The 27721-nt window shown below is 52.4% G+C and overlaps 1 long non-coding RNA gene across 1 annotated transcript; it reads right to left on the bottom strand.

The window, feature by feature from the left end:
- Positions 1 to 6230: 6230 nt before the first annotated feature.
- LOC142925345 (uncharacterized) lies at positions 6231 to 26167 on the bottom strand. The gene is made up of 4 exons (XR_012942317.1): positions 23409 to 26167; positions 17748 to 17875; positions 7823 to 8034; positions 6231 to 7511 (listed from the first exon to the last, which is right to left on the bottom strand). It is a non-coding gene; the product is annotated as an uncharacterized LOC142925345 (long non-coding RNA).
- Between the last annotated feature and the right edge of the window lie 1554 nt (positions 26168 to 27721).

Below are 27721 nucleotides of genomic sequence, written 5' to 3'. Positions count from 1 at the left end.
TCTTCTCGAAGTCATTAAGGTTTCGAGGCTGACGTTTGGCAACTCGAACCTTCAGCTCCATCCACACATTTTCTATGGGATTAAGGTCTGGAGACTGGCTAGGCAACTCCAGGACCTTAATGTGCTTCTTCTTGAGCCACTCCTTTGTTGCCTTGGCCGTGTGTTTTGGGTCATTGTCATGCTGGAATACCCATCCACGACACATTTTCAATGCCCTGGCTGAGGGAAGCAGGTTCTCACCCAAGATTTGACGGTACATGGCCCCGTCCATTGTCTCTTTGATGTGGTGAAGTTGTCCTGTCCCCTTAGCAGAAAAACACCCCCCAAGCATGTTTCCACCTCCATGTTTGACAATGGGGATGGTGTTCTTGGGGTTATAGGCAGCATTCCTCCTCCTCCAAACACGGCGAGTTGAGTTGATGCCAAAGAGCTCCATTTTGGTCTCATCTGACCACAACACTTTCACCCAGTTGTCCTCTGAACCATTCAGATGTTCATTGGCAAACTTCAGACGGGCATGTATATGTGCTTTCTTGAGCAGGGGGACCTTGCGGGCGCAGCAGGATTTCAGTCCTTCACGGCGTAGTGTGTTACCAATCGCACCAACTGTTGTCACCTTCTCACCAAGCTGCTTGGCAATGGTCTTGTAGCCCATTCCAGCCTTGTGTAGGTCTACAATATTGTCCCTGACATCCTTGGAGAGCTCTTTGGTCTTGGCCATGATGGAGAGTTTAGAATCTGATTCATTGATTGCTTCTGTGGACAGGTGTCTTTTATATTTTAAAGGGAGTGCTCCTAATCTCAGCTCGTTACCTGTATAAAAGACACCTGGGAGCCAGAAATCTTTCTGATTGAGAAGGGATCAAATGCTTATTTCCCTCATTAAAATGCAAATCAATTTATAACATTTTTGACATGCGTTTTTCTGGATTTTTTTGTTGTTATTCTGTCTCTCACTCTTCAAATAAACCTACCATTAAAATTATAGACTGATCAGTTCTTTGTCAGTGGGCAAACGTACAATATCAGCAGGGGATCAAATACTTTTTTCCCTCACTGTATATCTCAATGGGCCCGGCTTACCTGGTACAATAAAAAACTAGTAATTACAGTTAGTTATTCTGATTGTTTGGAGAATGCAGTGGGCTTGGGCAGGCAGTGTGGGCCCCGTGGTCGTGATGAACAAATGAGCAGCATCACAGAGAAGGTTAATGCGGCCAGAAGGCGACCTCCTCCTCCTCCGTGTCGACGGCGGACGGGGAAATAATCTCGAGCGTGCGATTGCCGCCTGCATCCGTGGCGGCGTGGGACCTGCGAAGGGAGGGCCTCGTCTTTGGGATGTTTTCACCCAGCGGCGCGTTTGCTAGTGGCTGGTCACGTAGGAGATACGCAAGCCCGTGGGACGGCGGGTGGTTGGAGCGACTGCAGTTGGGGATGCAGGGCTGAGAATGGCCTCGCACACAACTCCAAATCCCCTGTGGCCACCCACCCCCTCCTCCATTCCTGCCCCGATTATACACAGGGCTTAACATTCTCTCTCCGTGTCATCCAGAACGCCGCGAGGCTGACCTGGTGGAGAGATTATTGACGTAAGGCACTGCCACGAGAGTGCAAGATACGCCTACCCATAGTAATCCTGTGTTAGTGTACCCTATAGCCCGATAATCCGAAAAACATGTTTTAGTACAAACGAAGGCCAACTGGGATGTGGCGTGCCAAAACAATACCCTGAACAGCGTTCCTTCCAGATTGTTCTGGCTCAAATGAAGCATTGATTACGTGCGTGCAATCACTTTGTGGCAGAGTCAACATGAGGCGTCCTATGGATATACACTCGCCCTCACCATAGGAACGTGAAATTTCCACCATTGGCTCATTGCTGCAAACGGGAAATAAGCACCCGAAATCACCTGGACTATTTTGCGTATGATGTGTCAGATAGCGAATGCATATCTGTGTGTGGATGTTTCTACCCGAGTCCGACTCCCGCTCACGGCCCAACACCGGTGACGATTAACTGAACCGATCCTGGGCCTCCCCGAGGTCGACTCGGCCTCGTTTGAGTACCCGGTGCGATGTCTAAAACATCGCCACTGGGGAGACAAAGGCAGCGCCGGGCGTGGCTCCGGCCACCCCACCCCCTCGTGTGCCGTGCCGACCTTCGCAGGATGCCATTCGCTAACAGCACTTGCCCCAACAGTCTGTTGATGCTATACCGGGATGGGGGGGGGGCGTGGGGATATTTTATCTTTGTACCTTTGTGCTCATGCATTCGTCTGTGTAGTGCAGGGCCACGCCACCCAGCCTGGCACAGCTTCTGACACACCTCAAGGACACAAGGCAGGGACCCTCCTCCTGTCCCTACCCCACCCACCCCAACCGCGTGTTCCAAGCCACATCACCGACACAGGAGCTCACCGAACGCTTCTGATTCATTGGCCTCCGGGGATCTTCAAGGGGAATATTCTTTTTCCCTCCCGCCGCACCTTCCGTGTGCATTCGCACCGCGCATTGCCAATTACACGACTTCATTGTGCATCGCGTTTTCGTTTATATTTAATTTACTTGCGAATTTGTTTTTAGTCGGTTTACGTTACAGCAAATTGCCCTTTTGTTATTTGTTTTTTTTTAAATATCCATACACATGTGCGATTAGGTCTGTTTCGGCATCAATTTGTTGCTGTATTGATACGGGTAATATTTGTTGCCAGCAGTTTTTTTTGTTGCACACTGTGCCTTTGAACGTGATGCCCCAACCCCGAGTTCGATTCCCAAGCGCTATCCGAACCAGACCTGTGCAATAACCCACGGCGTCCAGGCACAACCGTCGACAAGCTGCACCGACTGGAGTGGTGAAGTATGGTCAAAAAAGCCCCACCATTCCCGGCATGGCGTGGGGAGGCCTTCACACAACAGTCGATTTGACAGCGGCTGAAACTGTAATGTATTTGTCATTGACATTTTGCCTTTTAGATAACTGATCATCCATCATCATGGTCGTCGTCATAACCCGTGGTAAATCCACTGCTGGATGAATGCCACCACAATCTGCCCTGATCTCTCCCGGTGCTGCCGTGCAAAACATATAAATCTGATTATGCGGCATGTCATTTTGTGTTTCTCTACTCTCCATCTATCGTGATTTCTGTTGTTTCTTTGTTTTTTTAAACAAACCCTCCAATTTCTCACTACGATACAGTGCTTTTATTCAAGAAAAAAACAACTACAAGCCTCATTATTTATCGGCACATCTTTTGGACTTCCCCGTTGCTCCGCACCGCGTCCTGTATTTTTATCCGAGTTGCTCATGCAAAAAAAAAATGGACCCGGTTATAAATAAAAGCCAGTGTACTGACGTGCAGTTTTCTTGTATGTTCCTTGACTCAGCACACAAGGTGTGGTGGGCTGGGGGGAGGGGGTGGTGGTCTGTGACCGGGCGTGAAGGACACTTTAAATTGTTTAAACCCACATAACACAGGTGACAGGGACATGTGCACGCACTTAAATCACCCACCTTCCCACGGGGGCCACCCACCACCACACGTGCCCCACCCGTACAGAGCCGAGCCATCGCCTCCGTACCCCATGCCACCACCACCGCCACCACCGTTGCAGCCGCAACCAACCACCGAATGCGCTGGAAATTCCTCGTCAGGATCTGCGACGCTCAGCATGTTCGAGCCTGGTTGGCGAGTGATTTTCACCGGTGACAACTAACGAGCTTTGGGCTTGCCGGGGCGTTGGAGGCGAGCGGTTGCGAGGCGTTGCCATGAGATGGAAGTTTTGAGTCGAACCTCCCCCCCCCCTCTCCCCACCTGCCCCCCGCCACTGTAGGGCACCACAGTGGCGAGATGTTAACTACCTTGCCTGGTGTGCAGGAGTTCGTGTGTTCGATCCCAACCGTGACACCTGTATATTTGGAGTTTGTGCCTCTCCCTCTCATCATCATCATCATCACGGTGACAAGGAGATGTTAACTATCTCGCCTGGTATACAGACTTTTGACTTTTAAACAACTTTTATTGCCGCCAGCAGCAAAAGCACTGGAGGTGATTTCGATATGAAATACACAGTCACCAGCAAACAAATGAAAATAAACGTTACAAATCCACGCGCTGCGGCGCTAGAAAGCACCGCGCACAATACGAAAGAAAAGTCACGTGGTTGTGGAGGTCATTCGCGCACGCCACGTTGACGAGCGAGCGCTTCAGAAGGTGAACATGAGAGTGCCGTCCACGCTAGTACAGAGGGCTTGTCCGGCTCCCCAGCGTTCGAAGAAGACGTGCACATCACCGACATGTGTGTGGTACGTGGCGTGCTCCAGCCAGAGCCGCGCCTTAGAAAGGCCTCTGAAAACTGGAAGCAGCACAGAGCAGCCATCAGTGTCACCTTGCAGCATCTTTTTCCTCGTTCTGTACACCGCCATCTTCGCCTGAGCACAAGCGAAGTTGGCGAGGTCATGGCGTTTGTTAGACAGGTAAGAGCGCCCATATACGAAGCTGCTGTTGTAGAAGGGTACCCCCAGTTTCCTGAAGATTTCCCCCAAAAGGCGGAACACTGGTTTGAGCCGCTGGCAGTGTAAGTACTGGTGGGGCAGATCCTCCCTGGCACCGCAGGAAATGCACAAGTCTGTTACCCCTGGCGAGATTCGGCTGAGCCACACGGCCGATGACAACGTGCAGTGTGCCAACCTCCACTGGAGGTCACCGCAGCGTTTGGCTACGGGAGACACTTTGTACATTTGTTTCCACTGAGGGGCAGTCGCAATGAGAGGAGAGAAATGGTCTCTCCGTTTTGTGTCCGGTAGGTCGGACAGGTCCAGGGAATGCAGCGCCTTGACACAGCCACGTGTAGAGCGCTGTGTTTGGGGCACTCTTCAGGGGCACGTTCCTGCAGCCTCGGAGCTTCAGTAGCTTGCCAGAGTCACTGTGGCCGGGGGGGTGCGCGCAGGAGAAGCACAACTCCGGGAAAGAGGAGGAGGGGGGTGGAGGGCCACCACCAAGAAGGTGGTGGGTTCGATCCCGACATTGACGCCTGCTGCTGTATATTTGGAGTTTGTATATTCTCTCTCGCCCCGCGGTCGCGTGGATTTTTCTTCGGGTCCTCTGGATTTTCCCTCCACACTTGGAATCGTCACGCGTTTAGAGTATTTGGCTGCGATACATTTCCACGCTATGATAAGCCACTTCGTTGAACGATGACTTGTGATAGCCAGGTCGCTTCTTAAAAAAGAGCGATATATACAGCTCAGTGGGCCTTACCTGGTAAAATAAAACAAAGTTTATGGTTTAGAGTATAATGTGTGGATGGGTTTTCTCCGGGTTTTCCGGTGTCGTCCAAAATGAAGGACGATACTTTCTTCAAGGAATTGATCAAGCATTCCAGTGCAGGACTCTCCTGAAATTGTCGTGTTCCTCCAGGTTTTCCTGTGTAAATAAAAATTGTCATTCTTCCCAAGTACGTGACATTGTTCTTTTTTTCGTGTGTGTGTTTCCACATCTCTCCAGATCACTGCCCTTTGTTTGTGTGACCAGCTGAAGCACATTGATAAACAACTGATACACTTCCGTAAACAAGAGCACCAGGATGGCTTTGAAGGCTCAGTGACATCAACCAGGAAAGTCTAACGCCCAGGCACTTTGACAACGTACCTATATCATCTTCTTTGGTTCTTTCGGTAAAGTCACGTAGAATGAGAATAAAATAATAAATTGATAAAATAAAATAACAGAATAATATTCTCACGACGTTTCGGCCACAACAGGCCGCTTGTGTTGTGGCCGAAACGTCGTGAGAATATTATTGTGTTATTTTATTTTATCAATTTATTATTTTATTCTCATTCTACGTGTCTTTACCGAAAGAACCAAAGAAGATGAATCCTTGCAGTCATGAAAGCTTTAAATCGAAATTTAACGTACCTATAGCGATACACAAAGACAAATATCTCCCGTATAGCCTTTACCAGACGGTTTGGGGCAAGTGCTGTTAGCGAGCAGCTATTAAGGCCGACAAGGGGGTGGGTGGCGATGTTTACTACACACCGCACCGGGTGCTCATTTAAGGCTGAGTCGACCTCGGGGAGGCCCAGTACAGGTTCAGATAATCGTCACCGGTGTTGGTGGCCGTGGGCGGGCATCGAACTCGAGTCGCCGGGTTTGTGGTGCAGCGTGCGATCCACTCCCACTCCCCACGAAGCGACAAAGACACAAAGACACACAGACACAGCCTTCTCTGCAGCAACGCTTTCATTTTACGACATTATATTCAAACTCATTATGCACGGTCGTGGAGCATTATGGATATATGATCATAACTCAGTTCTGTTTTCACATGTAAATAAAATATTATTCTTATCCATCAGCCTATTGGCTTTGCAAACAAATATTATCCGGCAGTGTTTGTTTAGGCACGCGAACTATGCCGCTGGATGATGTTAGGTCCAGAGTTGGTATTGCTTGAACAAATGCTGCTGGATTATATTGGGTCTGAAAAGCCAATAAAGCCAATATATGAATTTTTTATTTATTAAATTTTATACGTGGAGACAGAACAGACTTTTATAAGACGGGCACTTCCACGCTAACGGAATTACAACACAGAACCCTGGTAATTGCAACATTTAACACGAACATCGTTGGGGCTTTTATAGTTTCTAAATGGTCTGCGACAGGAGGCCGGTGTGACACATAAAAAAATAGAGCCCATTTCATTGCCGGCTGCAATGTGCATTGCTATGGAATTGCCCAGATATACAGACGATGATAATACTAACAGCAACATTTACAGCTCCTTTTATCAATCCGTTGCTGGAAGGATAAAAGGCCACCTCCATGCGTGGATGTGGTGTGCAAGTGGTGTGCACGTGGTCTGGATGTGGTGTGCACGTGGTATTATGTGGTGTGTATCTATGTAGTGTGTATGTGGTGTGCACGTGGTGTGGATGTTGTGCGGATGTGGTGTGGATATGGTGTTGATGTGGTGTGGATGTGGTGTGCACGTGGTGTGCATGTGGTGTGCACGTGGTCTGGATGCGGTGTGCACGTGGTGTGGATGTTGTGCAGACGTAGTGTGGATGTGGTGTGCACGTGGTCTGTATGTGGGGTGCACGTGGTGTGGATGTGGTGTGCACGTGGTCTGGACGTGGTGTGCACGTGGTGTGGATGTGGTGTGCACGTGGTGTGCACGTGGTGTGCACGTGGTGTGGATGTGGTGTGGTGTGCACATGGTGTGCATGTGGTGTGTACATTGCGTGCACGTGGTGTGGACGTTGCGTGGATTCACTGACCCGTGCGGACACAGACAAGATGAAGGTGGCTCGGCACGGGTGGGGCAGGGAGTTGCTTCAATGAACTCACTCCAACCTCCACCCGCGCTGCAGCAGGAAGGGGTTAATTCAGCGGCGGTTAATGACCACCGAACGGGTATTCACACCTTCACCTCCTGCCTCGTTAGTTGATGTGAGAAGGTTTCGCGGAAGGTGGCGGAGGGGGGGGGGGTGGCGGAGGTGGCTGAGAAATGGGGAAACGCGCGTTAATAGGCCTTCATAAAGAACTCCCCACACCCGCTCATCAGCTCCTATTTGTAATGTTTAATTATTTGGCAGACTCATTTAGTGGCCATTTACAACGCATTTGCGATCGTGCCTTTTAAATACTTCATTGCCGCTCCTTCATTTTATGCTTAACGTTCACGGTGTATGTGTATATTAAAAAAAAAACATCACATTAATAATTCACAGCCCTTTGCCAATCCACTGCTGGCGGAAGCCCTCCGCACACCGTGTCAGACATGGTGTAGGGGGGGGTTTGTAGGACCATACCTCTCCACGCTCGTCAGTGTGGGTTGGCGAGGGGTGGCCCAGGCGCCGGCGTAGCCACTGATGAGAGCCGCGGCTGCCAATCCAATCGAGGCGATTCCAAGCAATGCACCCTGGACATGTTTCCGTGCGTCGCTTTGTAGCGCTTCAGCTCCATCCCACTGGCTGGCACTCAGCAACCTACGCTCATTCGCACCTCCGGTTGGCACGGTTGGCTACGTACAGTGCAAAAGAAATTTCGATTTAAAGCTTTCGTGACTGCAAGGATTCATCTTCTTTGGTTCTTTCGGTAAAGTCACGTAGAGAGAATATTATTGTTATTTTATTTAACAATTTATTATTTTATTCTCATTCTACGTGACTTTACCGAAAGAACCAAAGAAGAAGAAAAGTGCATAAGAAGTTCAACATAAATGCATACATAGGCTCACACAGAGACCCATGGACTCACAGCAGAGACCCATAGACTCACACAGAGACCCACAGACTCACACAGAGACACATAGTTTGTTATCCTTCCCCCAAACCTCCGATTAGCACGGTTGACTGTACGGTGGGAAATAAATTCAAGATACATACATAGACTCACACAGAGACCCATAGCCTCACACAGAGACCCATAGACTCACACAGAGACCCATAGACTCACACAGAGACCCATAGACTCACACAGAGACCCATAGACTCACACAGAGACCCATAGACTCACACAGAGACCCATAGACTCACACAGAGACCCATAGACTCACACAGAGACCCATAGATTCACACAGAGACCCATAGACTCACACAGAGACCCATAGACTCACACAGAGACCCATAGACTCACACAGAGACGCAAAGTTTGTTGACCTTCCCCCGCACCTCCAATTAGCACGGTTGGCTACGTATGGTGCGAAAGAAGTTCAACATACATACATAGATTGGGGCCAAAAAAACACCAAACTCAAGCCTATTCATAACACGCATTTTTTTGTTGGGTTAGATCACGTGAATCTAAATGTCGTAAACCCACCTCCACCCGACGCGGCCAATCAGCAAGGTTTGTCACGTGGAACAAAAAGTGCCAATAAAGTTCCGACTTCAGCACTGTGTGACAAAACTCACGACAACATTTTACAACGTGACTAATTTGACGTGCCGCTGGTGACTGCAACAGCAACGGCAACGAGCAGCATCATTAGGGCGATTGCCAGAATCGTGACGAAGTCTTCCCGTTCCCCGTCTTAAATAGAGTAAGGGGATGTCATCACCCCTGTGACTACAAGTACGAAAAACCTAGGGCTTTGTGCCCAACGTGACATACACTAGCAATTGGCTGTGTCGGATGGAAGGTGCGTTTACGACACGGTGACAGTCATTGCGATCCGACTCAACGGAAAAAAAAATCCCATTGTGAATAATAAAGCCTCGGCGTTAAATACGGTCACGTCTACCGTTACAATTATTCTTATTATTATGCACGCTCGGACGAAACGCATCGCCCCGCTTAACACTGTAAACCCATAACCACAGGCAGGAAATGAATCGATTATTTGATTATTTATTTCACAACCCTGCACAAACGTTGAAACATTCAAACGGTCCCAATGGCCCGCCACTCGCCGACTGTGCAGGAGGCTCTACGTTCCACGCAGAGAGGACCTTGCAGTGGCCGTGCGACTCGGCATTCGAAAAACGAGCACCTAAATTTCCCAGTGAGTTGGCGTGTGCCTCCGAGTAGTCAGCCTGCGAGCTGGCGTGTGAGTCAATACCAGCGGCGGAGCGGCGGTGCAGCGGTTAGCGCGCCGCGCTACACACCCGGCGTCCCGGGTTCGATTCCCGCTCACGGTTGACACCAGTCACGATTGTCTGAACCGGTCCGGGGGCTCCCCTAGGTCGACTCGGCCTCAAATGAGTACCTTGTTGCGGCCGGGCGTAGGGCGCACCCCCTCGTGTGCCGAGCCGGCCTTCATTGGTGCTTGCTAATGGCACTTGTTCCAACCGTTTGTTAAGGCTATACGGGGCATCTTTGTCTTTGATAGAGGGCAGTGTGTATGCACACATCATGTGCGCCTGCGTTCCATGCCCCATCAGTTACAATTCGTCACTCGTGTGCTCGGCACAAACGTGAGCCATGGCCGGGAATCGAACCCAGGTTCATAAGTGCAGCGGGCCAACCAACACCCCACTGCACCACTGCTACATCCCCCCTGCCCAGGGGCAGCATTCCAACTGCAGAACATGCAACAACCTCAATCAAGGTGCCAAGAGCAGTCTAAGCTTAATAAATACCTGCACCTATTGTTAAAGCTGAAAGAGTATATATATTTAACAATATATTGTTTATTTGACCAGGTAAGGACCACTCGGCTTTCTAGCTCTTTTTCAGAAGCCACCTGGCCGCAATGATAGCTCAACGAAGTGGCACATCACGTGGAAATGTATAGTAGCCAAATACTCTAAATGTATGTTGATTTGCTGTGGAGGGGAAAGCCGGAGGACCCGGAGAAAAATCTTCATGCGACTACGGGGAGAACATGCAAACTCTGAATATACAGCAGGAGTCAGGATTGGGATCGTACCCATGACCTTCCGTGTTACCTGGCGAAGTAGTCAACATCTCGCCACCGCAGCGCCCACATTGTTAAGGCCACCACCACGATGGTGATTTTGTACATGCAGCTACCGACTCCACCATTGCCTTGTGCGGGCAGTGACGGAACACTCGCTCGCTCGCTCGCTCACACTACTCCTCCGTCATCTACCGCGCACTCCGAGCCCCGGCTTTTCCAACAGCTGCGTGCAAAGGGTGATCGAGCCAATTTGACCAGAACATGACCGCCTGCCCTAAGCGGGGTGGAGGTGGGGCGGCTTTCCACTTGCCACATGAAACAAAATGCCAAATTGGCCTCCAACTGACCCATGTGGCAACAAATAAACTAAAACATTTAAAGGGATTGCGCTGGGTGGGACATCGGTGCAGGGTGGAGGAGGGCTGACTGCCCAGACAGCCAGGTAAGGCCCACTGAGCTCTACAGCTTTTTTTCAAAAGCGACCTGACAATCACAAATGATAGATCAACGAATTGGCATATTGTGTGCGAATTTATAGGACCCTATATACTGAAAATGCACATTGATCCTAAATGTGGAAGGAAAAAATCGGAGGACCCGGAGAAAAATCCACGCGATCACGGGGAGAGAGACACGCGAAGACCGAATATACGGGCGTTAGGGTTGGGATCGAACCCACGACCTCCTGTATACCAGGCGAGGCAGTTAACATCTCGCCACAATCCGGCAACCAAAGGGAAGCAGGCCCATTCGTGAGCGGTGGTGGCGCGGTTGGCACGGATCCCCTGGTGCAAGGACCCGAAATGGGACGAAACAACTCCAATATTTCCAAACCTCCCTCCCTCTCACTGTAACACGGCGCCTGGACCCCAATGAACCCGTGAGCCCCGGTGCCGGTTGCACCGCCTGCACCCTCGGCAGCTATGCCGCAGGGCGCCTGATCCCTGAGGGCCAAAATGTATTCGAGCGACTCGGGCAGTTATACCCACGAGGATTCTTTGCTCCCACTGTCCCTGACAATAGTGAGGGAGTCCCCTGCATAATTTCATTGGTCAGGGACCCATGAAAATTTTCCACTGGCCCCGACTGCAATCCACTACCCTCTGTGCCCTCCGCATACGTGCGAGAGCCATCGCACGGAAGTCTAAATCAAGTCTCGCTGTAAAACGACGACAAGCGGTAACGCCGCCCGGATATAGTTAATCCCTTCACTCACACGGGGGTGTGTGCCTGTGCGTGCGTGTGTATCTATGTGGGGAGCAGCGGTTGCAGCGGTCAGTGCGCTGCGCTACAAACCCAGCGGCACGAGTTCGATTCCCCGCTCGCGGGTCAACACTGGTGATGATTGTTTCAACCGGTCAAGGGCCTCCGCTAGGTCGACTCGGCTTCCAATGAGTTACCTGTTGTGGTGCGTAAAAATCACCCATCCCCTCGTGTGCCGTGCCGGCCTTCACGAGTGATCGCTAACAGCACTTGCCCCAACAATCTGTTAAGGCTATACGGTAGGAGCTTTGTCTTGTGCGCGCGCGTGTGTGTGTGTGTGTGCAACGTTGTGGTGCTTTTGAAGCAACAAAACGAAAATACATATTGCCAAACTTCGTTATGTTTTCTGGGCGTTCGTTATTGGCGGACAGATGCGAAAAAACAAACAAAACGATAAAAATGTTGCGCAACAGCCTGGAAACTTAACACGCCTGTTTGTGCACATTGCTTGGGATAGCGTTGGAGAGTGCCACTCTCCCAATTATCGCTCATCAGCCTCGTCGGCCTCGTCAATCCACTGCTGGATGGGCGGGCGGAGGGGGTGCCCTCCAAGCCTTCGCTGTTCATCACGATACGCACTCCGCCCTCGCCGGCACCCCCGCTCGCTCAGTGCGCCAAGCCACCCCGCGCCCGCTCCGTCTTCCCGCAAGCTCCGTCCTCTCGGGCTGCCTTCCACTCCTTTGACTGCCGTTCGTCGGCCGGTGTTGTTAAGGAATCATTATTATGAATACTCCCGTGCCCGTACCGCTGGCTCGCCCGGTGCTCAACTCTTGCGAACGCTGCAACGTGACTTGAAAAAAGAATTAAAGATTCGCAAAATACACCGAATAACGGGGGTGGAGCGAGCGGGCGGGCGGGCGGGCGAGCACGAGGGCACTTGAGTTCAGGGAGCAGTTAATCTACCATCTAACGCAGCGGCGAGATAGGGGCTTCTGGACTTGTCAAGAACAAAATGTGACTGAAGATGTTGGTAGTGGTGGTGGTGAGAGAAGCAGGGAAAGGAGGCTGTCCCCCTACCCACCCACCACCTGACCCCCCCCCCCGCCAAACTCCCTTCCCTTTATTGTTACAAATCCTGCGCCGCTTCTCGATCCACTCTCCCACTTCCAACCATCCGGCACGCGGAGAAATAAAAAAAAATGACAGTTTTGGCAGAACCATGGTGGGTGGGGGGTGGGAGGATGAAATATGGGAGGAGGAGGAGGTAGGAGGATCGGCAGGGTAGCGTCCAACAAAAATCCTGCGAGGACCGAACTCTCCCCGTGGAGACCTTAGGGGGTGAGCGGTGGGGAAGCCGGAGAGACCGGGGGGAGAGTGGAACTCGGAGGGTTGGGTGGGGGGCGCAGGAGAAGTTGGGGGGAGGAGGAGGGTGGGGGGGGGCTGCTTTATGTGACAGCATTCCCTTCCCTTCCAGCTGCGACAACAGGCGAGGAGCCACACCACAGGCAAGTGGAGCAAGCGGCAGCAGCAGCAGCAGCAGGGACGGGGTAGAGCGTCCGTTTGCCGTCCGCCATCGCCCGTCCCGGGCTGTCTCGTCCTGTCCCGTCTGTCCCGGCTTTCACACAATGCCCGGAAGGATCGAACTTGCTCGCTCGCGTGTGCGCGCCTGTGTGTGTGTGTGTGAGAGTGAATGTGTGCGAGTGTGTGTGTGCATGTTGTCAGTGTGTGAGTGGGGGAGCGGTGGCGCAGCGGTGAGCGCGCTGCGTTACGAACCCGGCGACCCGAATGGCCAACACTGGTGACGACTATCTGAACCGGTCCTGGGCCTCCCCTAGGTCGACTCAGCCTCAAATGAGTACCTGCTACGGTGTATTAACATCTCCACTGGGGAGACAAAGGCGGCCCGGCGTGGTGCTGGCCACCCACTCCCTCGTGTGCCGTACCGGCCTTCATAGGTGCTCGCTAACAGCACTTGCCCCCACAGTCTGTTAAGGCGATACGGGGGATCTTTGTCTTTAGCTTGTGTCAGTGTGGGTGTGTGAATGCATGTGTGTGTGTCAAAGTGTTTCTGTGTATGAATGTGTGTGTGCGCGAGTATGTGCGCGAGTCTGTGTATGAATGGGGGGAAGCGGTGGTGCAGTTGTCAGCGCACTGCTCTATGAACCCGGCGACCCGAGTTCAATGGCCAACACCATTGAAGAATATCTGAACCGGTCTTGGCACACCCTAGGTTAACTCGGCCTAAAATACGTACTTGGTGCCGTGTATAATCATCGTCACTGGGGAGACAAAGGCGGCCCGGCGTGGTGATGGCCACCCACCCCCTCGTGCGCCGTGCCGGCCTTCATAGGTGCTCGCTAACAGCACTTGCCCCAACAGTCTGTCAAGGCTATACGGGGGATCTTTGTATCTGTGTCTAAATGTGCTTATATGTGTACGTGAGTGAATTTCCATTTAATTCCTTTGTTCAAATAAGTGTCACTTATTCAAATAAAAGCCGTTTGGGAAAAAAAATATATATACATATGGAACGGATAAAAATGTGTGCACACCATTCATATTTCGTCAAATAAATTAATTGAGGTCGCTATGAAGGAGTTTAGAGTTGAAATAAGCTGACAGATTCCATCCAATCAGAGTTATAATCAGGAGCATACGTTAACACGAACGCATTCATCACAGCACACGAGGCCCATTTTAATTGCCATTAACGAGAAGCCATTCCGCTATTGGAAAACAGTAAATTACTCAGATTATCCGAAAGACATTTTGATTGGAACAAGCTGGGGGTTATTTCTTCCACTTCTTACTGTGTGAATGTGTGCGGGCAGAGTGTTGGCCACCCACCCCCTCGTGCGCCGTGCCGGCCTTCATAGGTGCTGCTGCTACTCGCTCACACCACTTGCCCCACACAGTCTGTCAAGGCTATAATTTGGGGGCGGGAGTGCAGCGATTAGCGCGCTCTGCTACGAACCCGGGCTACCCGGGTTTGATTCCCGTTGACGGCCACCAACACCAGTGACGATTACCTGAACCGGTCCTGGGCCTCCCCTCGGTCGACTCGGCCTCAAAAGAGTACCTGGTGCAATACGTAAACATCGCCACCAGTGAGTCAAAGACGGCCCAGGCATGGTGTTGGCCAACTACCCCCCGTCGTGTGCCATGCCGGCCTTCATAGGTGCTCGCTAACAACACTTGCCCCAACAGTCTGTGAAGGTTATACGCGGGGATCTTTGTCTTTGGGGCTGTGTGTGCGTGCGTACGCACAAGCGTGCACGGGTTAAGGAACTAAAATTCACTTTTAAACCCTAAATTTTACGTGTTCTCCTATGTTATGCATAGATGCATGAATATTGCATACGCCACGATGGAGTGGATATCTTCAGTGAGTGCGTGGATGGGGGATAGGGGGGGCAGGACAGATGGAGCTGCAGCGTGGAAGCGTCTGGCTGGGCTGGTGGGTGCCGGCGTTGGTCACGTGTGTGTGGCACAGCCGTGGGTGAATGCTCCGAAGAATGAGTGGCGGTGCCTGTGGTGGTTGTAGTCGGGGGTGGTTGTGGTGGTTGCGGTGATGGTGGCGGTGTTGGCTGTGATGGTGCGGAGAGCCCCACGGGCAAGGAGCGAGCACCTCCCTCCAGTGGGGCTCGTCACGAGGTCAGTAATCAGAATATTAATCCATAGCGGAGGATTCGGTGGGCCGAGCCGAGGCAGCGCGTGAGATCGACGGCTCGGGCATCGCTGGGTAGGCAACGGTTCGCGCCGTGCCACCTTCAGGAGCGAGGAGCGAGAAAGCGGGGGGGGGGGGCGGGGGGAGGGTGGGCGAGCCTCCTCTCCGCTCGCTTCTCGACGGCCGGCAGCGAGGGCGACAACACAAAAAAAGAGTGAGAAGGCAGGATGTTCTCAGGATTGTCCGACGGAGGCGTGGCGGGGGGGGGGGTTAGGGTTGGGGCACCAGGAGTTAAGCCGAAGGAAGGATGGCGGTGAGGGTGGAGAGCTCGTGAAGACGCCTTTCCAAGACTGTGGCCCCCCCACCCCCTACTCCCGCTCCGCTCCCCCCCCCACCCCCGTCAATGATTCTGCTGCAATGAGCGAGTGAGGCGATTACAGGGATCGGCGGTGAACCTGCATGTGGCTCTTCAACGACTGCTTCGTGATGGTTATTTATTCAGGACCCACCGTCCAGTATTTGGGTTTTTTTTTACCGAATTCGAATAAAGCGGCTCTTCTTGTTATTTTGGCTGCCGACCTCACGTACATATGTCCATTGAACTTTCCGCGCTTGTCCAACAACTGCATACCAGGGCCCACGAGGCCGAAGGGGCCCAGACGACAGGCTACGGGAGAGCAGAGGAGAGGGGCGGTGGGGAAGTGGGGGGGGGGGTGTAGGCGGGTGTGGGGGTAGAATTGGACGGCGTTGCCCCAGTGCATAAATTTAGCCGGGTCTGGCTGGGTTGGCGAGCCTGGAATTTTTTCTGCACCCGGCCCCACCACATCCTGTATACCTTCGGCTACGGCTGCAGTTACGAGTCACATGAGTGCCGCGGTGGCGAGTTGGTAACTCCCTCGCCTGGTGTGCAGGAGGTCGTGGGTTCGATCCCGACCCGTACACCTGCTGCATATTAGGATTTTTCAAGTTTCTCTCCCCATGGTCGCGTGGATTTCACTATCGGGTCCTCCGTTTTTTTCCCTCCACATTGACAGGCGTGCGTTCTGAGCATTTGTCTCCCGTGAATGTCCACGTGATGATAAGCCACTTCGATGAGCTGCCATTGGTGATCGCCAGGTTTGCTTCTAAAAAAAAAAGAGCTATTTCGCTCAGTGGGGCCATACCTGGAAAAATAAAATAAAATTAAAACTTAACTAATTTAGTTTAATAGCTTCGGTTATATGCCACGAAGCCCCCAATTTCATCCCTGGCACCTGGGCCCACGCCGCCCACGTTATGCCACCGATCGGAGCAACACCGCGGGGGGCCACATGCGTGCCAAAGAAAGACGCCGCGAACAGACGCGGCGACGTAACATTTTCACGAGTGACACACGCACGCGCGCGCAGAAAACGCCGTGGTGAATAAGATCGTAGAGTTTATCAGTGCCTCGGAGCCGATGGCAGCCATTGATAGGTATTGACGGGGCTATCGCTCCTCGGATGCGTTGACCGCGCCGGGGGGGGGGGGGGGGGGGCGGTGGGCACTTCCTGAAGGGTTCACTCGGAAAAGTGCTGGAAAAACTCGGGGCGAGTGAAGAGGAAAGGCCGCAGTGTCCACGGAACACCAATAACGCGAGAAAAGTTACAACAAAAAAGAGCATTGGGTCGAACGTAACAGACGCAGGCGTGCGCGTGTGCGGCACAACGGTTAGCGCACCGCGCTACGAACCCGGCGACCCGAGTTTCATTCCAGCTCACGGCCACGAACACCGGTGACGACTATCTGAACCGGTCCTGGGCCTCCCCTAGGCCGACTCAGCCTAAAATGAGTACCTGGTGCGATGTGTAAAAACATCGCCACACGGGAGACAAAGGCGGCCGGGCGTGGGGCTGGCCACACACCCCATTCGTGTGCCGTATCGATCTTCATAAGTTTTTTTTAGTTTGCTGTCCTTCCCGCGCACCTTCAGTAAGCACGGTTGGCTACGTACGGTGCAAAAGGAGTTCAACATCACAGAACATACATAGGTGCTCGCAAACAGCGCTTGTCCCAAGGGTCTGCTAAGGCTATACAGGGGGTGGGGGTGGGGTGAGGGGGCGAGCGAGAATCTTTGTTTTGTGGCTGGGTGTGTGCAACTCAGAACGTGAACAAGAGATTGGGCTTTCAGGGTTGTGTTCTAAGGGCGGACAGACAGATTAGGCCGGCAATAATGCGAACAACGACGACGTAGTTCCGGTAGACACGTGAAATGTAAGACGAGGTGAAAGGAGGCGAGAGAGAGAGAGAAGGAGAGAGGAAAGAGGTAAGAAAGAGAGCGAAGGGAGCACAAAGACTTCCCAAGTCGACATTTTCTCAGAAATATTTGGAGAGCTTCCCAAAGAAGGGAAAATTCATCTTGAATGTTTTTTAGAAATCCCTACGAGACTCCTTTCCTCAGCCTCTGTGCTTCCCTTTGATCTGGGTCTGCCGAGGTGATACTGTACGTGTGTACGTGTGTATGGCGAGATGTTAACTACCTCACCTGGTATCTGGAAGAACGTCGCTTCGATCCCGACCCTGACGCCTGTATATTTGGAGTTTGCATGTTTCTCTTCGGGTCATCCAGGATAAGCCACTTTCGTTGAGCTCCACTTTGTGGCCAGGTCGCTTCTGAAAAAGAGCGATATAGTTCAGTGGGCCTGACCTGGTCAGGTGTGAGCAGTGCCGGATCATGGGATACGAGATGCCTAAGGCTAATATGAGGAAAGGGGCCTCGGTATGTATTCATGTTGAACTTTTTTTGCATCGCACGTAGCCAAACGTGCTAATCGGAGGTGCGGGGGGAAGGACAGGAAACTAAACACAAAAAACGCTTGTAAAGAAATGCGTTTTAAATCCATAGCTCAAAGTGGCTTCCCAATATCGGAAGGAGGAGCGTTCCAGGCGGTCGCAGAGGCGCGTCATCTGAAAGCGCCACGCGATGCGGTGACCACCGTCTTTGCTCGATGGCCGGCCAAAAATCCGCCGCCGCCGCTGCTGCGAGGACGACCAGAGTTGGCGTGAACGGTTTAAGCTCGTTGATGTTACCGTATCACTTGTTTGCGAACAACAAAAAATATATTACGAAGCCATCAAACATATTGATTCGTTTACCTTCGTAGAAACGTTCTCATTCATTTTGACTCAACGGAAACTCATCCAACGTCGATCGCTCCCGACACTCATTTCTTGAAACAAACTCCCCCCCCCCCCCCCTTAAGTTTCGCTATTGTGGCAAAATCATCGTCATGCCATCATCATCTTCATCGTAATTCACGGAGAAAACAAAATGCTTTCCGACGGCCATGCCACCGCCGCTCAGCTGTTGCTTCAACGTGGAACGGAGGGCCTAAGCAGAGGGCCCAAAAAAGATGAGGGCCTAAAGTCCTTGTTGTCAGCCGATGGGTTACTGCGGCCCTGGGAGTGAGGGCAGAGGAAGGAGTCGGTCAAAATAAAGGTTGTTTTACGCAACGGCGTCGTCACTGCCGCTCGCCGCTCCGTACAGCATACGATGAACTAACGCCATAATAAAGGTTTGTGTTGGGTCGGAACGCGTGAATATCAATGTGTCGTCAAACTCGCCACTACCCGACACAGCCAATTAGTAAGGTTTGTCACGTAAACAAAACGTGCCAATTCGTTACTACTTCAGCACACCGGTGTGTTGGAGAGAAAAACCCACAACATTAACCAATTGAGTACCGTGACGCTTCGCTGGTGATTACAACAAGCTTCATCAGGCGACTTGCCAGAATTGTGTAAAAGTCTTCCTGTTCCCGGCGATGTACCGACTCTGAGCCTATCAGGTGCGAATATCAGAAGGGGGCGGGGCGGGGTTAATGTAATCAAATACTACGCCGGACAACCCGGTCTAACGACGACTGTGAATCTGATACCATCGACTCACTACTACGCCGGGCATCCCGTTTTGATGACGACTGCGAATCTGAAAACACCGAGGCGATCCCGGTGGTGCCGACTCAGCACGTCCGACCCATGACCCTAACACCACCCTTACGATCAGGTGCTGGTTTTCTCAAGCCGCAGAGTTCCATCGAGGACGACCTCCCGCACAGACCAACAGATTCGCGTATGCCCGGTAACCGGTCCGCGACCCCCCCCCCCCCACCGCCTACGTGGAAGATAAAATAAATAAATTAACATCTGTTGGGCACGCGCGAGATGATCCGCGGAATATTATTTTAAATGGATCAGAGGTTACGACAACAATTGGCGTGCTCCGTCTCTTTTTTTCATGCCCTTAATTTAACCGGATGAGAGAGAGCGAGAGGGTAGCGAGCAAGACTAGCGAGCTCGAGCGAGCTCGAGCGAGAAAGAGAGCCAGAGAGAGAGAGCCAGAGAGAGAGAGCCAGAGAGAGAGCGAGGGAGAGAGCCAGAGGGAGAGGGCCAGAGAGAGCGAGCCAGAGAGAGCCAGAGAAAGAGAGCCAGAGAGAGCCAGAGAGAGAGAGAGAGAGCCAGAGAGATCGAACGAGAGAGAGCGAGGGAGAGCGCTAGCGAGAGAGAGCGAGGGAGAGAGCCAGAGAGAGTACGAGAGAGATAACTCGAGCGAGGGAGTGTGAGAGAGAGAGAGAGAGAGCGAGGGAGAGCGCTAGCGAGGGAGAATTGTCAGCTCTTTATCACGCCCGTAGAATAATGTCAATACAGCTGGTTGCTGTGATGCCGAGTGTTGGCTGCGAGCCCGAGCGGTATAGGAGACTAACCCCTCAATTCACGGCGTGGGCTCCGTCTCAGTCAGCACGCACGCATGCACGACCGCCGTGCTAAAGCCTTCACTGGCGTGCACGGGACACGTTTTTCATGTCATAATGGGACCGGAACAGCGCACAGGGAGGTAGCTTGTTTCGTCAGACGCGTAAATGCACGCGCGGAGCAGCGAGCGTTAAATACATATACGTGTGTGTGTGTGTTTGTTTCGCAATTGTTTTCACTTGCTTTCGCGAGTTGCACCCCGCTCCGCTGCTGTTGCTCCGCGTGCGAAACGTCGGACGTCGTGAAACCCGGAGACTGCGCCGGGTAGCCGTGTCGGAGCGCGACCGCGCGGAATCCTACGCGGTGGAATTCATTCGCCGTCTAATACGTCAACAGGCCCCTTTGACAATCCATCCGCTGGATAGGCACCTCGCTGTACACTAAAACTATTCTAATTTTAGCAGGCAAGGCCCACCGAGTTATAGAGCGCTTTTTTCTAGAAGCGACCCGGCTATCACAAACGATGGCTCAACGAAAGTGGCCGATCGTTGTGCGGAAATTTAACGCGGCCAAATAATCTTGCAGCAGGTGACGTCGACTCTTGAGTGTGGAGGGGGTAAAAAAACCAGAGGACCCGGAGAAAAATCCACGCGACCACGGGGAGAGAGAAAGAGAGAGAGACACCGCAAACTCCGCATATACAGCAGCAGGCGTCAGGCTCGGGATCGAACCCACGACCTCTCTGTCGTGTCAGCCATGACAGTTGCTTGGTCATACTTCACCAGGCCGGTCACAGTGGGTGCCGGGAATCAGCGGTAGTGAGGCAAGCGACCAGTTGGTGTTTCACTCGCCACCGGTGTGTCCCGTGGACCTGGAATCACCAACCTCAGGCTGCTGGGGTTCACAGCGGAGCGCACTAAGCACCGTCTATTTCTTCCCCCCTCCCCCCCCCCCCACGATTAGAGACAACTATGTGTGTGTGTGTATGCACGCTGAATTTCTTTTGCACCGTACGTGGCCAACCGTGCTAATCGGAGGTCCATGACTAAATGTAGTATGTTGCCGTTGTTATTCAATGCCATACACACTACTGAACATAACATTAAGTAGCTACTTAACACGTAGGCTTTCGCGACCAATATTATTCATAATAAAGGTTTTTGGGTTAGATCGCGTTATTTATAAATGTGTCGTAACCCTTCACCACCCGACACGGCCAATCAGCACAAAAAAGTGTCATGTTGACAAAAGACAATTAGTTCACCACTTTAGCCCACCGGTGTGTTGAAGAGTGAATCCACAACATTTACAGTTTGAATACGACGTTTCGCCAGAATTCTGGCGAATTGCCCGATGATGCTGGATGTAATTACCAGCGAAACGTCGTATTCAAACTGTAAATGTTGTGGATTCACTCTTCAACACACCGGTGGGCTAAAGTAGTGAACTAATTGTCTTTTGTCAACATGACACTTTTTTGTGCTGATTGGCCGTGTCGGGTGGTGGAGGGTTACGATCTAACCAAAAAACCTTTATTATGAATAGCTACTTAATGATATATATACACACGCTCACACTAATCACTTTTGGGGCAATTGCTGTTAGCGAGAACTTACACGATGGGTGTGCAGTGTGGCCAGCACCACGCCCGACCACCTTTGTTTCCCCGGTGCTTATATTTACACATCGCAGCTGGTCGTCATTTGAGGCCAAGTTAACCGGGGAGGGTTTGGTGGTGGGAACGGGGGGGGGGGGGTGTCAGGAGAGGTGCTGGCCAGGATAACTTCAGTCACGTACTTGCCACTGATGACAAAGAACCCCCGTATAGCCTTATCCGAATTTGGGACAAGTGCTGTTAGCAAAAACCTATGAAAGCTGCCACGGAGCACGAGGGAGTGGGTGGCCAGCACGGCGCTCGGCCCCCTTTGTCTCCCCAGTGGCGATGTTTACACACCGCACCAGGTTCATATTTGAGGCTGACTCGACCTAGAGGAGGCCCAGGATAGCTGCAGATAATCGTAACTGTTTGTGACCGTGAGCAAGAATCCAACCCGGGTCGCAGCGTGCCAACCACTACACTACGCACGCGCGTGTGTGCGTGCATATACCATAAAACATGATGTGAATTGCACGGGAAAACTACTTTTGGAGATGGGGGTCGGATACGGAGACACTGTGCGAGTGTGATTGTTGGCGGCGGTTGGCAGTAACGGCAAAATCTTGGCACCGTCTCGGGCACACTGGCACAGCTCCCGTATCACAAACGGCACTCCTTTTTGCCGTGATTGAGCCAAAATTCATTCAAGGAGTCGGTTTACTGCGGCAGCACTGACCGCACACGAGCACACAAATACACGCGCACGAGCGTGCTACGCGCACAATCCGTTCGTTCCCTTTTCCATCCTTACAGGTGGTCGTAGTTTCGATCCCGACCCTGACGCATGCTGCTGTATATTTGGAGTTTGCGGTGTCTCTCTCTTCCCGTGGTCGCGTGGATTTTTCTCCGGGTCCTCCGGTTTTTCCCTCCGTAGTTAGAATTTGGAATCAACGTGCGGTCAAGAGTATTTGGCTGCTGTAAATTTCCACGCAATGATGAGTCACTTCGTTGAGCTATCATTTGTGGTAGCCAGGTCGCTTCATCGCTCAGTGGTGCCTTAACTGGTAAAATAAAATAGCTTATTCTAGTTTTAGTTCATCCTTCCTCGATCCGAGGGTTGCCCCCCCACCGACACGGATCGTCCTTCCTAGGCCACGTGACTGCTTCTGCGAGCAGCCGTCGCACACCGAGCACTGCCCAGGCATCTCCGTCATCAGTCCGAGTTCCTTCTGGGCAGGCCTCGGCCTCTCTCTATCTTGCGAGCCTCGATTCCCCCACCTTCTACGAATGACTCACTGCGGTGCACCAACTTGTACGGCCGGATCGACGCACTTGAGGGGATTGTCGCGACGCGTGCACCTTCGTTTGAACTTTTCGCGACGGGAGGACGAGGTGCCGAACCGGCGACCTCTGGATTGTAAGCGCAGCGCGGGAACCGCGAATGTCACGCCAGCACCCGCGATATTCCGGTGATGGGGCGATTAAACGAATGCCACGCCAGCAGCCGCGATACACCGGTGATGGGGCGATTAAACGAAGCAAACTGCAATGATTTTCACTGGGAGGAAAATGCCCTTTAAATCGTAAGGAAGCAAATCCAGCCAAGCAGCACCCAGTCATTCTTTCACTGTCAGCGATAAAAGTGAAATTCCCATTTTTGTAACTTCATTTAATCAACAAACATGCATTCGCTGAATCTGCAACAACTTAATTTACCGTACATATGCGTGCTGATGTATCGCGCGCATGAAAAACGCAAAGACAGGTGCGCAACACAAATCCTAACCCCCGACAAAATTACATCCGCGCACGACACGCAGGTGGTAACGAGGCAAGCAGCCACAGATATTATCTCACCTCGCCTGGCACGCAGGAGCTCATGGGTTCGATCCTGGAACCCGCCGGCGCCTGTTGTTGTATATTTGGAGTCCACGTGTTCTCTCTCTCTTTCTCTCTCCATGGCGGTCGCGTGGATTGTTCTCTGGGTTCCTCCGGCTTTTGCCCTCCTCCTCCACATCTAGAAACGGCATGCCTTTAGGTTATCTGGTCGTGACTATAAATTCCCACGTGTGATGACGATATGATCCACTGCGATGGGTTTTCATCACGTGTGGCCAGGTTGCCTCTGAAAAAGAGCCATGGTAGAGCTCAGCGGGCTTTACCTGGTAAATAATCATGGAACAAAACATTATATGAAAATAAAGAGGCTGAAGAAACCAAATCAAACAGCAATATATATTAAAAACAAATGTGTGTCCCCCCCCCCCCCCAGATTTTTCCGCAGAATATGTTTGTAAAAAAAAACGGCTCCTGAGATTTCTGTAAAAAAAAAATTCGCCACTTGTAAAAACAATCCGAGGGTACTGATTGAGTTATTGTTGTTCCCGGTTATTAAAGTGTAATTTACTTACGTGCAGCAGCTGTACTCATTCACGGGTGTCCAAATCTACGCTTGCTGCATGATACTGCGGCGACGCTGCCTCAATGCGATCACCGTTGCAGACGTCACCGTGTGATGCTTGTTACCAGGCTAGGTGCACTTCGAGGCGACGAAAAATAGGCGAAGACTCGCCTTGCAGGAAAGCCACGGGACAGACCCAGACGTTGGGGAACGGGCGCCAGCGGTAGACCCCACACGGCAAAAACAAACAGAAACTAACGGTGCTAGTGATGGTAAAGTGCAGCGTTTAAGAACTGACACGTGACTGGCAGATTCACCAAAAACAAAGGCACAGATCCCCCGTATAGCCGAAACCGACTGTTGGGACAATTATTGTTAGCGAGCACCTCTGAAGGCTGGCACGGCACACGGTGGAGGGGGGCCAGCACCACTTTGCCTACGGCGGTACTCATTTGAGGCTGAGTCGATCTAGAGGAGGCCCAGGACCGGTTCAGATAATCGTCACCGGTGTTGGCCGTGAGCGGAAAACGAACTCGGATCACGGGGCTCGTAGTGCGGCGCGCTAGCCGCTACGCCACCACATAGCTGTGAGCGTCGCTCCTCCACCCCCTCCCACCCTTGCTGCAAACTTCCCAGTGGCACGTTTAACGGGGCCTCCTCCGATCTTGACCACTGGAATCAGCAGTTGGTGGCATCGCCACCTGCCCCTAAGGTTTCCCACTGCCGTCCTCTTTTTTTTTTTAAGGCAGCAGCTGTCCCGGGAAGTCCGTAAAGTCTTGGCAGCGCGTTAGCGGCGCTGGTTACTGTCGGGTGCGTTGATAACGCACCGCTCGCTCGAGACTACGCGTTTACGCGTAGTTCTCACCTCTTCTGTCGTCGTGAGATATGCTTCCTGTTCTTCTTCTACTTCCCATGATAAGCCCCTGGGTTTTTGGGTTCCTCAGATGTGACAAAGCTAGCGGAAGGGAAGTCCACTCAGCTGCAAATCCGCCCGTGCCACACCAGCCCCATCTCCTCGCGAGCCCACGCTCTGCCTGTGTATCTCCCCCTCCCCCCATGCAGCCAAACAGTAGCTGCTTGGTCACGCGTTGGCTGGGCATGCGTGCTCGATGTCCCAACCAATGCATCCTCACCCAAGCGTTGTTAGTGAGCACCTATTAACGCTTGCATGGCCACGATCCGCAACGAAGTGGCAGCGAGGTCACCGCAGCCCTTGTGCCAGGCTAGGTGCACTCCGAGGTCATCACACGTGAAGTGTCGAAGGCTCGCTGCTGGCAGGAGGTCACGAGGCAGACCCAGGCGCTGTGGGTTGACTGCGAGTGAGGACTTTGTATCCGTAATTTTCTCGAACCATGCAAAGAAACTCCTCACGCATACACACGAGGCAAAGGTATAGCCTTAGCAGACTGTTGGGGCAAGTGCTGTTGGCGAACACTTATGAAGGTCGGCACGGCACACGAGGGGGTGGGTGGCCAACACCACGCCCGGCCGCCTTTGTTTCCCTAGTGGCGATGTGTACACACCCCACAAGATACTCACTTGAGGCTGAGCCGATCTAGGGGAGGCCCAGGACCGGTTGAGATAATCGTCACTTGTGTTGGCCATGAGCGGCGAATCGAACTCGGGCCGCCGGGTTCGTAGCGCAGTGCGATAACCATTACGCACACACACATACACGCGCTCACACACACACACGTTGCCTACACACGCACGCGCAGACACGCGCACACATTACATCGAGTCTAAGCAGGCTTTGTGCATTGTGCTCACACCACTGCAGCCCGGCTCCTTCCCTTATGGAGGCGTTTAGCCCCGGTCACACAGTGGGCGAGGCTAAGCTGGCGCGTAGCAGAGGCATCCCGTACTGCTCTTTGCCAATCGACCCAGCACAGGACACCCGTTCCATCGCCCAGGGGACAAACGTTAACGGAGGGCGAGGCAATTTTTTTTGCTCGACGGTTTACATTGCGCCCGCATTTGTGTGCGCATGCGCCCGTTTGTGCGCTAGCATTGTGTTAAAATCAAACGATTAGACGACCAAAATATTTTATTTATTTTACCAGGTAAGGCCCCACTGAGCTAAATCGGTATTTTTCAGAAGCGACCTGGCTATCACAAATCGTAGCTCAACAAAGTGGGCTTATCAAGTCGTATTTTTTGTCCATCATTGCAGCCAAATACACGTGATGTCGATTCTCAATGTGAAGGGGGAAAAAAAAACAACGGAGGACTCGGAGGAAAGAAATATTCACTCGACCACGGGAAGAAAAACACGCAAACTCCAAATATACAGCAGCAGGCGTCAGGGTTGGGATCGAACCCACGACCTCCTGCATACCAGACGAGGGAGTAAACATCTCCTAGCCACCGCGTTCGCACCGGGCACACCTGCGCGGGCCGACCTTAATGGGTGGTCGCTAACAGCACTCGCCCCGCCCGTGTGTACGGGGGGGGGGGGGCCCTTTGTCCGTGTCGACACAGCGGGGCGGCACAGGCGGTGCGTACGCCAAGTCGTCTCGGTCAGCGAACCCACGACACCTGGGGTGGGTAGGGGGGGGGGTCTGTGCCGTGACCGCTTTGGCCGCAAGCCGTCGACACTCCGCACGCCCCCCGAGGGGTGCGCCTGGCCTGGCACGAGCGCTGCGGTGATATCACCGCCGGATATTGGCGAATTTTAGCCATCGTTGTTGCCGCTGCTGCTGTTGTTGTTGTTGATCGGTGTCGTGGACAGTTGCTACCATGTCCCGTGTGTGGTTTGCCGTCCAGCGCCCAAGCCCCACCAGCATCATCCCTCTCTTGTGACCGGTTAAATCATTCATTAATTGACAATCGCCATCATCAGCAGCAGCTACGGCTAATCCACTGCTGGATGAAGACCTCACAAAGCTGCCGCTGCAATGCACCACCTGCCATGAAAATAATTCATTGCTCCGTCTCCTCGATGTCCTTTCGGACACGTTCTAATCCTTGGCCCGCCCACTCCGTTATCATTCTTGACCATCGGTAATCATCACTTGTGGCCTTCCCAAGCCCACTTCCTTATCTTAACGGTTTCAATAAAGTCTCCAAGTCGCACGTGTTCCTCTTTCGGAAAAAAAAGTCTCCTGAGGACGTGAAAAGTCCTGTTTTCTTGTCAGCTGCGCAAAAATAGACCGCTCGAGAAGGGAAATAAGTCAGTAAAGTTGTTGGATTGGGCATGCGTCGATGGGACACAGGTGGATAGGGCACGGGTGGATGGGGCACGGGTGGATGGGGCACGTATGCCAGACAGGCATTGGAGTGGTCGCCGCCATGAGTCCGCCAAACAAGGGGGGACAAAGAGCAGACGATGGGATATTCTGAGGGTAGATCCGTGGGTCTCTGTGTGAGTCTGTGGGTCTCTGTGTGAGTCTGTGGGTCTCTGTGTGAGTCTGTGGGTCTCTGTGTGAGTCTGTGGGTCTCTGTGTGAGTCTGTGGGTCTGTGTGAGTCTGTGGGTCTGTGTGAGTCTGTGGGTCTCTGTGTGAGTCTGTGGGTCTCTGTGTGAGTCGGTGGGTCTCTGTGTGAGTCGGCGGGTCTCTGTGTGAATCTGTGGGTCTGTGTGAGTCTATGGGTCTGTGTGAGTCTGTGGGTCTCTGTGTGAATCTGTGGGTCTCTGTGTGAGTCGGTGGGTCTCTGTGTGAGTCTGTGGGTCTCTGTGTGAGTCGGTGGGTCTCTGTGTGAGTCGGCGGGTCTCTGTGTGAATCTGTGGGTCTGTGTGAGTCTATGGGTCTGTGTGAGTCTGTGGGTCTC

The sequence above is a fragment of the Petromyzon marinus genome, chromosome 20, assembly GCF_048934315.1.
Source record: "Petromyzon marinus isolate PM22_M1 ecotype Great Lakes invasive population chromosome 20, UKy_Petmar_22M1.pri1.0, whole genome shotgun sequence".
Classification (NCBI taxonomy): domain Eukaryota; kingdom Metazoa; phylum Chordata; class Hyperoartia; order Petromyzontiformes; family Petromyzontidae; genus Petromyzon; species Petromyzon marinus.
This window is presented reverse-complemented; position numbering and strand designations above follow the sequence as displayed.